General features: G+C 40.1%; 1 long non-coding RNA gene across 1 annotated transcript; it reads left to right on the top strand.

Annotated features, from left to right (window-relative positions):
- Positions 1-2,961: 2,961 nt before the first annotated feature.
- LOC148353923 (uncharacterized) lies at positions 2,962-16,571 on the top strand. The gene is made up of 4 exons (XR_015852498.1): positions 2,962-3,181; positions 4,661-4,851; positions 9,706-9,846; positions 15,481-16,571. It is a non-coding gene; the product is annotated as an uncharacterized LOC148353923 (long non-coding RNA).
- The last annotated feature ends 867 nt before the right edge of the window (positions 16,572-17,438 follow it).

Raw genomic sequence — 17,438 nt, 5'->3', positions numbered from 1 at the left:
GCAAGGTAAGGTCCGATTAAGATCATATTGACAAAATTTAGGGTTTTTATGGCCATGAACATGAGGACAGATAACTACATGCTGTTAGTAGTACTGCTTATAGTCCCAAGAAGCAGACATGGGGACTTGAGACTTAGTGACTTGGACTCGAGTCGACTCGAGTCGCTGTTTTTATGACTTGTGACTTGACTTGGACTTGGCAATCTAAGACTCGGGACTTGACTTGTGACTTGACTTGCCCAAGAAAAAAATACTTGGGACTTACTTGGGACTTGAAGGTGAAGACTTGAGACTTACTTGAGACTTGCACATGTGTGACTTGGTCCCATGTCTGCCAAGAAGAGAGGTTTGGTCATTCTCTAATAACAATAATAATATTCGCTATGTAAAGGGATTAGGTTTATTGGATGTCATATAAACATGGTATGGTTTCTCTTCTTCGTTTGTTCCACATTGAATATTGTCTTTTACCACAGAAACAAAAATATAAATGCTAAGTCATGCTAACCTGCTGAACAAACTTAACTTAAATCGGTTAATATATCTGGGACATTTAAATTTGAATTCCTGACCCCGTGTGGGAAAAGCCATAGTTTTAGCTATACATATATTGTGTAGTTCCGAGCTTCTGTAAAATATATACATACAAGCACAACTTGTAAATACACAAGATGCAGCAATCAAGCACACAAAGCATGAAGGAAACAGCAAACTTAATTTATTGTGGTGTGTGATAGAAATAAAATTTACTTATTTAATTTCAAAAGGAAAACGTGGAAACTAGGTCATAGGATTATTTCCTAATGACAGGTTAATAGGGTTAACACTTGTAATTATTCATGTAAACTGATCATTCTTGTTCAAAAACCTAAATTCTGATCTTCAACTGACTATTCCCTGCATAGAAACTTACTACTAAGTGTTTGAAGTCTGATCCTCCCATCTCGTGTAAACCAATTAGCGTCCTCAATATTTGTGTCGTCAATTTCTATGTACTTAGTTCTCAGCTTTTTTTTTCCATCTTTGGCAGGGAGTTCTAGACATCCTTAGCCTTAGTTTACTAACTTCTGCCTTGTGTTCCTTACCACAGCCTGTTCTCACAATTCACTTTAGAACTTTTTGTTTATCGTTGAATTACATCTATAATCCTCCGGTAAAAAATAAAGTGATGCCATCAACTTTCAAAACTGAGTCCATTTTGAGGACTTAAAATCACTGTCATCACTCCCACCCATCTTATATAATATTTATTGGCGGTAACAATAAACATGGGTGTGTGCACTTACCATCACAGACGCACTGTTTTTACCACTGTCATAGTTGGTCTTAGTGTTGATAGAAATTTGTGTTTATAGTTGTTAAGTGTTTGCAGAGTTGTCAGCATTCAAGCACAGATGAGAGCAAAGGCACAACCATTAATTCTGGGGCCCGGCCGGCTGTTTTATGAAGGCGAGGTAGATCTTCCCTCGCTCAGACGGCAATTCGTGGTTTTGGTGGTTTTGGTGGGACAATTGGACACTGGTGCGGGTTTCAAAGGCATTTGTAGTGTTGCCTAAACCGAGGCAGTGGTTTTGCTCCACAGATGCCCTTTGTTGATAAGGTGAAAGCTGACACGAAATGGACGCCTACTTGGCTTTGGGGTGTGGCAAAATTGGTGCTTCAATAGTAACCAGAAGGTTGTTTCATTGTGTTGTTGTGCACCTTGACTTCAGGACATAAAAAGTGCAAATATTTACTGCCGGTCAAACTACAACTGGCAACCAATTTTCCATCAGTTTTCTCTGGGGCTTGCTGTGACCACGTTAAGAAGCTTAGCTCAACCAAAGTGTCATTGTGCATGAACTCTCCTATTAATGTGAATGTTTTCAAATTCTCGTAGGTCAAGAAATGTGCACTAAATGAGGCTCAACTACAGGGACGCGATCGTCCACCATTTTGGGTAGCCTACACCATGTCCAAAAACCTCACGGCAAAAAAAATGAAAGACAATTGATTATCTGTAGTTTATATTATTGATTTGGTTTTCTAGCATTCATTGTCAGTTGCCAAGGTTGGGTAACTGGATTACTTTCAATTACTTTTGGATTACTCCAATACCAAATATGCTAATAAAAGACAAAATAAACTGAATATGAATAAAATTACTAAATTTTGTGCAGGCTTGGGGAGTAACGGAATACATGAAACGGCAAAAATGATGTTGGCAAGCTGTTTGGATTTATTTTCATTTTGTTTCTGTCGCATTTTATGTTAGTTTTGCCGGAGATCAAAGCCAGGAGAGAAAGCTTACCACGTGCTGTGAGTCATAATTTTATTCATATTTAGTTTCTTTTGTCTTTTATTAGCATATTTGGTATTGGAGTAATACAAAAGTAATTGAAAGTAATCAAGTTAAAGTAACCCTACCCAACCCTGTCAGTTGCATTACACAATACAGTGACATCTAGTGGTCTAACGATACACGTTCTTTCCATTAAAACAAATTCTTTATTTAAACAAACAAACCAAGAGAAATGGAAGTTGATTTGCCTTGTTAAATTTTTTTTTTTTTTTGGTTTGAACAAATTTATTGACACTAATAACAGAAAACAATCTTAACAATCTTAACAGCAATCAAGCACATTCACAATATTATATTTTGGTTTGAACAAATTTATTGACACTAAAAACAGAAAACAATCATGACAATCTCAACAGCAATTAAGCACATTCACAATATTATATTCCAATATTACGTTTTTAACAGCAAACACAAAGTGAGGTTTGAACAAACCTTCTCGAAAATCAAACATATTCACAATATTATATTGTGACAATTCGCAACTCACTCTAGTTTTAATAGTCTAAGGAGTGTCAGTATTTCACAGCCGTACATCACCATATTTTTCGTCTTCAATGATGAATGTTGTGATGACAAAGCGTCGTGCACAAAATGAAAACGTGTCGTCGATAGTGACAAATGTGCATGTGAGGGCTTTCGGAGCAAAGCGACCGCCGATGTGTCTGCCACTTCCGTCTCTTCCCGAACACTGCTGATGATTCATTCCGACGTCAGCGCAAGCGATTGTTACGTCTCAGCACTTTTGCAACCCGCCTCGTTATAATTGTCCATTGCGGTGCGTGCACGCATTTTTCCGTCGCGTCCTTGATGAGACAACGAGGACAACACGGCGTAAATCAGGTACTGGACTGCTAACTTTGCGTTTTTACAATCAGAATCACACTGTTGTGCACTTGCAGAGGTGATGTTGGTGAGCGTCAAGAAATAACACGTTTAGAGTTCAGATAGGCTAAAATGTTTTGCAAGGCTGAATAGATTTTTTGTTTTTTAATTAGAAAGCAAACTCAATTTGATTTCCTTGTTGAGGACACTGCTCAGAATTATGTCAACAATGTCTATTCATTGATTATTGCCGTCGAAATCCAGTATCTTAATATTAAAAGAGCTGTGTGGAATTTTTAACTTTTTTACTGTTGGATGAGAGGACTCTGCTGTCCCTGCAGCAGCACACTGTCTACCTGCAGCCTCATTCTAACTGCCAATTGGGTTATCTAGATTACATAGATAAAAAAATTTATTGAGAAGTGAGAGCGGGATACACACGTGTCAAGAATTAAAAACCCGGCTAACGTTGCTAGCTAACCGTTGGAAGGCTAGCTAGGGTGTTTACCTGCTGTGGCTACACTGTCCTCCTGTCTTTAAGGGCCTCAAACACAGTGCCTTCTTTGAGTTTAATGCCATGTTGTCCAGCTAGGTGTTTGAGCATGCTGAGACGGCTTTTTCCCAAGTATGGCATATTCCTGCATCGTCTTTTAGAATGAAATACAACCACACCTTTGACCGTCTACTGTGAGCCGGCGACATCTTCCAAGGAATCTGTTAACTGCGGAACCGGTTCCAAATTAGAACCGGTTATCAATGCGCAGCCTTAGTGATGTTAGCAACTGGAACTTGAAGAGGCAATGTTGTTTCCAGTCAACAGCTGGGGGCGGTGCTGTATGAAATGTTGCTCCTCCTAAAATGAGATGAAAACATATCTGTCACAGTCCCGCACTCCAACGGCTTAACCAAGAGCTTGAGAAAGGTCTGAGAATGTTAGCAAAACATGGTCCTCCCAGCTAATTTTGGGCGAAAATGGCGCACAACACACTTCCCTCGGCCGTTTCTGGTATGTCGCCCTGTCATGTTGTGTTTGGCTGCCCTTTTTCTCTTTTTATGACCAAGTTCTTGTCCTTTCTGTTTTTAGACCTGTTCAGAGGTGCAGGAAAATCTAGGAACAAAAAAGTTCAGCCGATTTAAAGAGATCAGCTGACCCTTGATATTCGGTGGGGCAAAAGTTTTAGCAGCGAGCACGTAACATAACGATCAGATTAGCGTCCCACAAGCTCGCCCCCATGTTCGTCAGACCGTACCCGGTATCCAAAGGTGATCAATACAGGTGAAAACTACCTTCGGAATAAGACCCCTCCACCCCTCTGTTCCTTGAGGGTGACCTGGTATACCGGTTTAATAAATTGCTTTCAGTTCGCTGTCGGGGTCGTGGCTCGCAGTATTCGGTGGATTGGGAAGGTAATGATCCTTAGGATCTGTTTTGTGTTTCATTTTGTATTGTTTTTGGATCCTGACCTCATTTGTAAGTTGCATGCCTCTCATCCTCAGGTGACTGGGCCATCAGGAGCCGTCCCTTGAGGTGGGGTTCTGTCACAGTCTTGAACTCGCAGTGCAGGGCTGTGACAAGATGATTGATCAACTTTCTTCCTCCATCGTCTTGAAAATGCAAAGTTGATGCCGCAATCACGATGTACCCACAAGACAATATACAGCGTGACGTTGATCGCATTAAAAAAAATGTGCGTATCATGTTTAATGAGCCAAAACCGCCTTTAATGGCATGACATGACCTACAACAACTGGTGGCGCCTCCGTCACAGTACGACAATGCTCCGTGTCACATAAAAAAGACAGAGCGTTACGTAAGCGTGTTTCAGAGCGCAATAATCACGCCCTAGCTCTACGGCAGATGTCGGGTCGTTATGCGCTGTCAAGATGGACGTCACCTTTAGAAACGCCAAGCACACACCAGAAAACAAGTCACAAAGGCTGAAACAACAACACATTTCATCTGTCTTAATGTGACAGTTGTAAGCTCTGAGATGCATCCACTTACACTCAGTTGTTGCTCTTGTCCCTACAATACTGTTCTTGCCAACATTAGGTTATACATTTGTTCCAATGACGTAAAAACACGTTTTTGAAATATCAATGAATGTATATGTGTTAACTCCGTCCTTTATTAGGGTATAGTCATTTCCTCTGTTGACCAATGTGATCCTCTTTCTGCTGTTTACTGATAAGAAACTAGAATCTAGTCTACATGGTATGAGGTTTGGACTTTTTTTTAACTCACATGGCCTTCTAAGGTGGGAATCTTATAGTTTCCTGCATTGGTGGTGTCCGGATTGGGTGTCGCTATCCTCATTTCTGAAAACATAAAATAATTTTAAAACTGCATTGGAATAATTCAGATCATAGACAACAATTAAATCAAGATTTGGCATTGATTGCTTTTCGGTTCTAACCGTCTCTCAAATTTACAGCTCTGTAATATTATTTTTTGAGATACTGAAAGAGTATGGAATGTAAAACAGTCAACTTTATTTTAGAATATATTACACTTTTTTTGAATGGATAAATATGCAGAGTATGGTGAAAGAAAGTGCAAAATTTGCAAAGGGAGATAAAAATCCAATGAAGTGCGAGCATTTACTTGTAAAGGGTAGTAAACTCAAATGTCCGATAAACCATATTTCTAAATTTTAATTTACGAATACTTAATTTTGAAAAGAGTGTAATAAATTGGATAAGTCATAAACCTCTTTCAAATCAAGTCAATGTAATATTTTTATTGGGGCGGAAGCAACCGAATTTAGTTCATCTAATTTTCAGCAATTGACTTTGGATCCACTTAACGCAATCGTGTGTTACCAATTGTTATAATTGGTCAACTATTCTCTTAGAGTGTAGGAAGAGTGAGTAAAAAATAATTACTGGTATAAGTTTATATTAAATCAAATTAAAGTTTCATATTACTTTTATTCACATTTTGATATCCTTGTGCAAGTGGTAGAGAAAACATTTTTGGGAAAGCAATTAACTTCAATTAGCCTTAATCAGCAAACTTTGAAAAGCTGGAATGGAGGTACAGCACGTGGGAAAAAATTCAGAAGATTGGCATAAAAATGACCGAGCAAGACACAATCAGAGCTAGGTCATCCACAAAAACCAAACCGTGAGGCCCCCCGGGGCCTATTGGTACCTTTGCGGCCTGATTAACGGTGCGCTACCATTTTCAGAAGGCAGCTCTGAGGAAACCATCAATCCATTTGCGATGCGCTCTTTTAATAGGCCGTGTTTACGCCGCCTTTGCGCCACTTTAATGTACATCAGCACGACGGTGGAAGAAGGAGGTGATGAACAATAATTACGAGGCGTGGGAGGCGCAAGTAACATGCATAACTAAACGCAAACGCACACATTGCAGGGGAGTGTTGACTCATTTGCTTGAACGAAGAACCAAAAAACTCAGGTTGTTATTTTAAATGTAAACATTTGATAGTTTAAATGACTACATCTGGGCAGAAGGTGATTACTTCTGGTAAATAAGAAACAAACGACTGCAAGCCAATCGGAAAAAAAACGTTAGATTAAAAACGTTGCCCCTAGTGAAGGAACACAGATTGGCAGGGAGAAGACTACATGCAGCCTCACCCACCACATCTGCATTTCACTCTCTGCTGGTTTCCTGACTACTTGAGTCAGCTGGGAGTAGAAAATACGCAGGAAGTTCTATGAAGATTTATATCAAAGAGCACAAACATACACACACACACACACATACACACACACACACACAACAAAAAAGATCTATGATGCAAATGTGAAATGATCTATGATTTGATACACTGAGCTCCAGGGAAAAGGAAAAAAATAAAGTTAAAATAACACCTTAAAAAGTTTTATGGCTTTTTCGGAGAACTAACTGTGTAAAATCACTGAGCAGATTCAACACAAAGTCAGTTTCTGGTTCAGGACATATTCTGAGATTGATGAAGAACGTTCATGTCAAGAGACAGTGCTGAAGCTGACCAATGGCAAAACATCCCAACGTTTCTTTCTTCAAATAACAAAAAAGAGTTCATTTGAAGGGTTGATTTAATTAAAAAAATAAAAAATAATCCACCCAATATGTCATTTTCTGTTAAAAAAACAATTGGATCGTATTTTTCAAAACAACTCCCAAAACTGGATCATTGTTGTATCTTATTACTATCGTGTAACTATGAAATCAATATTTTATAACGGGGTTATTTTTAAGAGTGAGGCAAGAATAAACTCAGTCAACCATAAAAGGGTTTCCCCTAAAAGGGCACTAACCCATTACATAAATTAGTGAAAGGCTCATTCTAAAAAGATATATCCAGGACTAGAGTTATTATTAAGAACTAGTCATGTATTTAATGTCACGTCCAGGACAAAGGGTAGACCCAATCGTCTAACGTTTCTCACAAGTTTATTGAGATAGAGAGAGGGAGGGCAGCGCCCGCGATCCGATGCTCACTGGACGCGGGAACCAAGTCGCTTTCTTACTTGGATTGTGATCCGAACAGGGAGGGGATCTCTCATAGCGAGCGATGGCGGTGTCAGGGACGGAAAAACTGGTCGGTAGCCGGGACTGGGAGAGCAAGGCGTGGTCGGGTCGGAACCGAGTCGTAAGCCAGAACGGGAGTCAGGTTCGAAAAAGGCTTGACTAGTATACACTGAGGTACCCAGACAGACAACAGAGGACAGACAGGACTGGGAACAAATAGTTACAGGGAGCCAATCGGAACCCGCGGCGGTTGGCGCAAAATGATTAGGCAAAGGTGAGTCACATCAGTAATCATTACATTCAAATGAATATTCTGAGATTGATGATGAACGTTCATGTGAAGAGAGTCTAAAGCTGGCATTCTGGCGAAACCACACTAAAGCTGTGGTTCTTTTTAAAAGAGTGTTCATTTGAAGGGTTAACTTAATTTTATAAGAACAAATACCCTTAAATCAGGTTTTCCTGTTAACCAAACAATTTGATAATTTTGTACAACACAGCTCAAAAATCCCCCGTGACCCTTCAACGGATAAGTATTGCAAATGATGGATGGCCATATCAAAAATCATTTTATCATGTTATGAATGTTAAAACAAGATTAACATTATTGTTATTATTTAGAGATAGCTTGTTCCCTTTAGTCCAAAAATGAGGTTGTTCTTTGTCACGGTTGCCATGGTGCCCAATTGGCCCCGCCCGTGTGGTGCCAGCTGTGGCTCGTTGACGGATTGGCTTTCCGTCTATTTAAGCTCAGTGCTCTCACTCTTCCTTTGTCAGTCCGTCGAGGAACCTCTGCCCCGCAGGACGTGGGTTTTGACTCGGTCCTGTTTTATTGTTGGTATTTTCCAGTCCAGTATTGTTCCCGTTTATTTTTGTCCTGTTTAAATATCGGTTTCCAGTTTCTTCCCGTCTAGTTTGTCCTGTTTAATTTCGATATCCTGTTTTGATATCAACCCTGTCTGTCCCGTCCTGTCCGGTATCGACCCCATCCGTCCAATATCTACTCGGGCAATTGGTATCGATCTCCTCGGCCTCTGGCTTCCTATCATTCCACACCAAACTGCTGCCTAACGTGCATGTCTCCCCATTTCCCGTCAAATAAAAGGCTTTTGTGAGAAACGTCACGCATTTGGGACCTGATCCTGTTCCGGTTCATGACCGTTCTATACAAAAGTGCAACAATTATGTTTTTATCCACCCCTATGTTCCCCTCCTAAATTACACCAGTTTGTGTGAGGCTTTACCAGTAAGTGGGTCGTCTATTGAAAAATAATGACAAAAACTTAATAACTTTGACTACATTTTCTGAGGTATTTAATACCAGATACTTGGATACAGAAAAGGGGAGAGTGCACCAAAATTATGGGTTGCCTTTTTTCTGAACCCTTTCCAAGCAGAATCTGGTCTTTTTTGTTTACGAGTCAGGAGAAAATAATAGCTGAGTAAAATTGTTTTTATTGCTTGCATGAACCTCAATAGAAGGTGTCAGCTTGATTTTGTTTGATACTGTTGTATCATACACAATATTAATACTTACTATTGATTGTTACTCATAAACATACATTGTTCTGTTCTTTGTTTTGGCTTTCAATTTGAAAACAAAATTAATTGAAAAAAGGTTTGATCAACTTAATCACATTCATGGATTGGTTGGTCCATTTTTTAACCAAAAATCAGAGATTCTTTGCCCCAAGTGTGCATCTGCAAAAACCCACATAGCGTTGGCTTTGGTTGGGTACCAAAGACTAAAGGCTTGGAAAAAAAAAAAAAAAAATGAATGGTTGGATGAGGTGACATCATGTTTATTTTACAAAAAACACATCAGGTCTGCAGCTGGTTGCAAATAATTTTAGCATTTTTTCCACGGGCCTTCTTCCCTGCAGCTCCTTTAAGTCATTATATTTGTAGCAACATTGTCCCTCATTTTACACTCTATGAGCTCGTTTATCAAGTCGTCCTTTCCTGGGAGTCGTTCTCTCTTTCCAGAATGTTGAGTCATTAGACTCTAAAATGGTGTGTGTGTTGTGTATTTACCGTCATCTTTTGTGTTCATTAGAGGATTTAGTTCACCTTTTCTTGGTCTTTACGAGCGGATCGATGACAATCTTCCTCATCGTCTTCATCTTCATCTGTCAGTATTGAACCGGTGGTGGAAAAAATGGCGTTCTCGCCATCCGTCATGGCGTGATGTGAGCAGGTAAACAACACATTCATCTCCTTCACGCTAACGACAGAAAGAAAAAAGAGAAAAAAAGCAAGGCGGCCTCTTCTCAGGTCAAAACTTAAAAATAAACACTAACCCAAGAGCTGACAAATACTAAAAATCTTAATTAGTTCACTATGCCAGCTATTTCTGAAACTTTTTTATTAAAATTTAGAATATTTGTCGTATTGAAAAAATTGATTTTTACAAATATGTTGATTGTCACAAGTATCAAACAATTACATTCATAGCAAATACAAAATAAAGTTATTTATGATTGCTGCTTTTTTTGTTTGCATTTTAATGCAAACATTCAATAGAGGGAATGTGAGATTTTAGACTTGATTAATATTTGAAAGGAAAACTCTTTTTGTCCAACACGGCGGATGGGTGGTTAGCGCATAGCCCCACGGTGCGGAGGTCCAGGGTTCAAGTCCAGCTACCGCAGGAGTTTCCTGGCACTCAGGATATATCCCACATTACAAAAACATTCAAATTGTCTCGATGTTTGAATAAGTGAGTGAGTTGTCTGTTTCTGTGTTTAACCAGTTCAGGGTTCCCTTACAAATTGCTAGATATGCTACGGCGTTAGCATCCATGAGTACCTCTGCAAACAATGGACGTATGTATTCTCCTGCAAAAAAAACTTTTCACGTTCACACAGGAGACACATAGAAGTCAACCTGAAAGGGATCGAACTCAAAAAAGGGTACTGGCAATTACAATAAGTTTTGGCCAATTTTAAAAATATGTACTCAGAGTTCTAATTAATGATTCATCATGTACGTAAAGAGACTGATCAGGTTAATTATTTCTTATGCCTGTTGTGAAACGGATACTAATGTCAATATTTTCTGTCACGGGGAGACCAGAACGGAGGCAGGAGGCAGGAAGGGAGAACTCATCTGCGTTGACGATCAAAACTTGTATTTAGCAAAATAAAAGTTGTCCAAAACTCAGGGACGAAACAGAACCAAAACAGGCTTTTACTCAAAACGTGAAAACACAGGTTTCCTCCGAATCAAACAAAACAGGACAGAGCAAAACAGAACGCAAAATGCTGACAGAAAATGCAAATGAACCAGCACCCGCAATACCCACAACCCACCCTTAAGTAGCACACACGCAAATTAGCTTATTTACTACAGCCGGTGCCCAGGGGGCGGGGCCAGCCGGTCGCCACGGCGACCATGCTGGACACGACATTTTCTATGTTGTTTACAGTTACAAATTTCCTAAAAGATTACAACAACTGGTGAGACTTTTCTTTCTTTCTTTTTTTTTTTTTTACGAAAGCCACCCCATGTTTTTTGGGGACCAATGATCTGTTTATTTTTTGTTTATTTAAATCATTTTTTTGTTTACCAGGTAGAGTAGGTTAGCACATTCGCGGCACCGTTCTGATGTCACAGGTTCAAATCATGCTCCCAGCCTTGCTGTGTGGAGTTTGCATGTTCTCCCCGTGCTTTCATTGGTTTCCTCTAGGCACTCCAGTTTCCTCCCAAATTCCCCAAATGTGCATATCAGGTTAAATGGCCAGCTAAATTGTCCCTAGGTATGAGTGAGGTCTCTGTTTGTCCTGCGACTGGCTGGCAACCAATTTAGGGTGTCCCTTGCTCACTGCCCGAAGACGGCTGGTATTGGCTCCAGCACCCCTGCGCAACCCCACTGTTGGGAATCAAAATGTACCGTTTACCAAATTGTTCGAATTAGTTGTCTGAGTCTATTAACCAAACATGACCTACATTCATCCAACAATTATGCACGCTCGTTTCTTGAGAAAAAAATGACCAGGAAAGCTGACATTTCACACGGGGGCGGATTTATTTTCGTAACAGAAGAACTAAGTGTATTCGGGAGACGGCCGAAGAAGTGACGTTGGAGTCTGTGTGAAGCCCTCTTCTGAAGTCCTTTAGCTTTCTCTTATTGGCCCACGTCTCCCCGCAAGATGGCATCTCGGCTCCATTCATGGGCATGCCAAGCTGTTGTTTGTGCCTAACGATCTCACAAAACAGCGTCTTGATGTCTCGTTTTCCCAAAACAGCGACTGTCGTCCTGCGTCAGCATATCCACGAGTCCTGTTATCAACATTCCAAGACAAAATATTATGCATTTCGAACAGCCTGCCCTGCCATTGAACTAAAGCACAGTCAGTGAATATCTTTATTGCATTAAACTGAGTCAATCATATAAAATCCTCGATAGTGAAATGTATAAAATCCGTTACTATTAAGGATAAAATAATGGATGGATAGATGGATGTATGGATGGATAGATAGGTAAAATAATGAAGTTGTTATTCACTTGCTATGGATTTCATTTATGTGTCCAATATTCAACAAGCAAAAGGCTTATATCACATGTTTATACTCTATAAACATCCTTTTTTTCCACAAGTTTTTCTTTTATGATGCTTTTGTTAAGAAGAGGTTAGCGTCTCGTGTTAATCACTTGAACCAGAGTCATATATTTTATCCTTGGAATTTGTGAAAATGCCAGCAAAGAAGACGTGTAATCTGTTGTTGATCTGCAGCAGCATCTCCTCGATTGCACGGATAAAGCTGCCACTTTATACCGTGACAATATCTGAGCCTTGCAGAGATTTATCTTCTTTTTTCCCCATCTTCCAGAGGAGAAAACAAGCTCAAACGATACGGACACGCCTACCCCCTCCACATCGAGCAAATTCACGCATTGCCATCCTCAGGCTACAAGATGAAGCTTTATATGCTCAAAAGTACACGTTTGCTCGTTTTATTCGACATACACACACACACACTCACACACACAAACACTCAGGCAAGCCTCCCTGTGGAGGATCTCCGCAGATCCAAACAGACGATCGAAAATTGAAGGGTTATGATTTTTTTGGTGGTGGCGTTGAGAAGATTGGATATGGGCAGTTTGTGCACGACGGGGAACAACATGGATGGACATCCTGATGGGCCAGCTTGTATGTGTGCTGGTGTGTGTTGGTGCTTGTTTTCAATTCTGTCTGGTTCTCGAAACTCAGAAGGGTTTTGTGAATGAATAAGATCTGCTGAATCATTCTGAGGAAGGGGGAAAAGGTAGGGTATGGCTTTAAAGACTGGCTTTTCATTTTAAGTAAGGGTTTGAAAGCTTTCATTGAGGTTTTAAGATTGGGTCAGGGTTATAAATCCAGCTAATTTAGGGGTCAATGAATCAATTGAACCATCGATTGGTGAATTAATATGAAAAGACTAGTTTAATAGGATGATCTTGCCTTACGCGGCACCTTATCAATTTTTAGGTTTTGTCAGGGTAACCGAGGAAAAACCTCAAAACATATCTCATCATCTGAAGTTTGGCTACGAGGCAATGTAAGTGAGTTCTTTGAACCATTCTAAAATTTAGAATTATTCAAGCGACACACTCAAGTACTCATAGAAATTAGTTTAACACTGTTCTAACAGAAGGGAAAGTATTAAAAACACGCCGGAGATGTTGGGAGTTTTCGACCGCTGAAAGTCTGGAAGTTACTAGCACCAAAAAAAAGTTTCCCGCTATAATGCTAGTCGATTTGGGGGGATTCCCTTGTACAGAAAAAAACGCTCATTCCCAAGAACGGGCAAACATGGAGTTAATTTTAAACTGTCACCTTATTTGTCGTCGTGGAAAGATTTGGTCTCGTGCTCCCGATGGTCGCAATATATGGCCCACATGCTGATCTCAAGGCCGTAGTACAGGGCTGCACGGCCGCGTTAAGGGGCCAGGGTGTGCGATGTGTCAGGCGGAAAAAAAGGGAGCGAGCTATCAATCAGCTACTCTAATTACTGTATATGGACCCGTGACGCTCGACCAGATCATGCCTCTTTGGCTGTGGACTCAGATATCTGATACCACAAGTATCGTATGATGGTGTTTGAAATTGCTAAACTTGTTAGAAAGCCAAAGAAGTGAGACATTGGCGTAATGTTCTGTAATTTAAAATGTCCCTCCAACTGACATAATTACGTACGGTGAGATCATAATTTTATCAATACATGGCCTTGGATGTTTTAATTACATTCAAAACTTCATGTTATCGGTAAGTCCTGTCATGATTACTGATGCGAGGCACCTGAGTGCTCCTTTGGTACCAACTGCCTCAGACGCTGATTGGCTGCTTGTCTCTTTTCAAACCCCTGTCTTCCTGTCACCCGTTGTCAGTCCGTCTGCGAAGCTCAGCTCACGCTAGGCAAGCCTTTCGACCCTGACTCTCTCCTCTCCTGATTACTGTTTGATTCCCGGCTCTGACCCATGTTCTGAACTTGACTACGTTTTTGCTCCCCTGTCCCGGCCATCGATCTGTTTTTCCCCGCTCTCGACACTGCCTTCGCTCGCCACGGAAGTACCACTTCCTCGTCTGAGTAACAAGCTCCCCTCAATCAACGATCTACGAATCGTGGATACCACCCTTTCCCTTCTTCCTTATAAAACTAAGAGAAATGCATACAAGTGGGTCCTGTCTTTGTTCTGGTCCTGACACGTCCAGGAACTGTCTAAAAGGGGACGCAGTTGTTCCATCATTTCTAAAGTTCTGAGTTATTTTAACTGGGCAACTATAATTGTTTTTGTTTGTGTAAAAGAAAAAATAAGATGGGGGGTAAAAAGGAACGCGATAGTCATTTTTGTGTCGGGCTTATTTGCTCTACACTGAGACAATATTCAATCACAGAGGGACATCTCTGATGATTGTCTTTCAGAGGGAAACTGAGGATTTATTAATTTTGAACACCTTATTATTGTCTGCACCGCCTATCCTCAGTAGGATCCCGGGTGTGCTGGAGGCCATCCCAGCTATCCTCAGGCAGTGGGCAGGGGACACCCTGAACTGGTTACCAGCCAGTCGCAGGGCACATGGAGACAGACAACTCACTTGCACATTAATACCCAGGGACAATTCAGACCGGTCAATTAACCTGACATGGATGTATTTGGGATTTGGGAGTAAACCGGAGTGTCCGTAGGAAACCCACGGAAGCACAGGGAGAACATGCAAACTCCACTCAGGAAGGTTCGATGACCTCAGAACTGTGCTGCACACGCGCTAACCAATGTTTAATAATATTAGTACAGTTGGGTTCCTTGGACTGTCTTGAAAGTAACAAGACCATGTTAGAGTACAACTTGGAATAGTCATTAAATCTTTAATTCTAAGAGTTTAAGCTTTCCAATGGTATGTAGCATGTAACATCCTGAAAACACGCCTTTTTTTAACAGCCTAAACGGGTTAATAACTGAAGAGTTTCAAAGGACTGAATAAACCTACAGGGAAGGAGGTATCATCCCCTGATCTTAACCCAGAAGATTATATTTGGCATTCAAGCATACACTGGCAAAAAGGCGTCACACTAAGAAATAGTTGTGCTCTGTTTAAATGCCCCAAAAATTAAAAAGAAAAAAAGAACGTTTAAAGAAATGTTAAAGTTCGAAGTAAAAGACATTTAAAATGGACGATGTGCCTCCAAAAACTGTGATTTGGCCTAAATAAACTTGATAAACACTGGTTTGCAGCAAAAAAAATGATCTAGTCCCTAAATTCGTGCTTTCAACGCGACAAGCTTTCAACTTTAGGTATCCTGGACCAGGACTTTCAAGCAAACTTTGAAGGTTTCATGCTTGCAGGATTGTTGGAGATGATGAGCAGAAGCCCGCAAGCTCTGACAGGCTTTTTTGACAGCATTTCATGTTTTTTCTGGCGTCGCTAACGGCAACACGCCTAACGTCTTTGCTGAGTTCAACAAGCGGCAAAGACAAAACGTCCAAAGGATTGACTTTTCCGACCGCAAGTAGCATCTGCTTTCTCACTTTTACTGAAATGACGTCAATTGAGACAAAATCATCTCTGGTGAGAGTGGCAAGTGTTCTTCCAGACATGGCACTGACAAATGACAACACGAACTTTAGAGGGACACCATGACCTGACCCACTAATATCTGACAAATATCACAAAATTTGAATTAAGTTAACCTTAGGCGACATTGAGAAGCTGAGCGATACTGTTTTGTTACTTATTGGCACAAGGGCTACAATTTTGATACACTTGTAAAAAAAACAACATTTTTTATTACTATGTTATTAACATGTTATTACCATGTTGTAAAATTAGAAGTTAAGTACTAAAACTTCATGTCAATTAGACACAAAACATATGATAAAATCGCAATGACCCACTTTTTTGCGTACTCGTAGCAGCAAGGTGGCGGGAAATCATTTCAGCTTCCTCAAGGTGAGCCTCATGTAATAAAAAAATGAACAAGTTTCTCGACATATGAGTATTCATAAAAAATACTTGATTGTTCATGTATTTTTGCTTGTTATTCTAATTAGCATTCATTTTTTTAAATGTTTTTAGTTTTTTTTTTTTTTGAAAAACAATGTGCATTTAAAAATATGTTTTTTGATGCTTGAGTATGATACTCTTTGTTGTGGTTCCTTGAAATTAGCCTGCAGTTACTATAGCTAAATCATGTGACACATTAGATGATATCCATTAAGCTTACCCAGAACCAGGCGGCCATTAAAGCAAATCATATATGTGAAATAATATATACAGTTCGGCATTTTGTTTCTGTTTCCCCTAGCCATGTTTTGTTTTTTGTTTTTACCGTTTACTTTATTGCTTTTTTGATTTGTTGTACAGTTGAAATGTACTGTTTACACTGTGGTAAGATGTTTGTATGTAAATGTTTATGTGTTTGTTCAATAAAGCATTAAAAAAAAACATTTGGTAGCCATCACTTCTGTGACAAAAACCAAAGAAAGTGATGGCTGAATTCAGCCACACATCAACTTTGCTCAACCTCACCAAAATGTCAGCCATTTTCTACAGAAGTGCCCATTTTTTTACGGTTCGGATACAAATAATGTGTGTGAGTGTTCGTGTGGGATTCTTCATTTTCGGGTCGTTTCACGCGACCTTTGCGGCACAGATGAGTCGAAAGGTCGAAGGCGATCGATAGCCGAGAAATGTTAGCCATAGCGTCGGATGTCGTAACTTGAGCTGCTCCATTCAGTCTTGCTGCTGCCTGGAAGGGTCTTGGCATGGCTAATTAATGTGTGGATTTCGAGGTTGTGTGTAGTTTTGTGCGTGTAGGCCATTTCTATGGGGGGAGGACATTCTCTCAGTTCTAACCTGAGGAATCAGGGGTTCCTTTGGTTTTATAAATGCAAATCTTTGGATATCCTTGATGTCTACAAACATTCGTCTTAAGAGTGTTATGATTTGTGGCGGATTGAAATGCAGGGAAACAGGAACCATGGCAAAGTGCCCAAAAAGATGGTATTTGATAACGAGCAAATGGTCAATGCACAACAATCAAAACTCCCAAACTAGGAAACAAGGATAAACCTGGAAAACAGTGTCATTGCAATGTGGATGGGGGTAATTGATGATGACCCGACGAAAGTCAGTGCAGTATTTTTATACATCTTGGCTTTTAGAATTACACGTAGACCAGCATTTTCTGAGCGAAGGCACCCAGCAGGAATATAGGATGTCATGAAATCACGAACATACGAGGAGGCCACTCAAACTTGTGTATCTTAGAAAAAGAGCCTTAAGAAAAGTTTTGGGTTTCAAT

The sequence above is a fragment of the Urocampus carinirostris genome, chromosome 13 (genome assembly GCF_059441175.1).
Source record: "Urocampus carinirostris isolate Australia breed hairy pipefish chromosome 13, RoL_Ucar_1.0, whole genome shotgun sequence".
NCBI classification, from domain to species: domain Eukaryota; kingdom Metazoa; phylum Chordata; class Actinopteri; order Syngnathiformes; family Syngnathidae; genus Urocampus; species Urocampus carinirostris.
The sequence above is the reverse complement of the archived record's forward strand: the minus strand, read 5'-3'. Positions and strand labels throughout refer to the sequence as shown.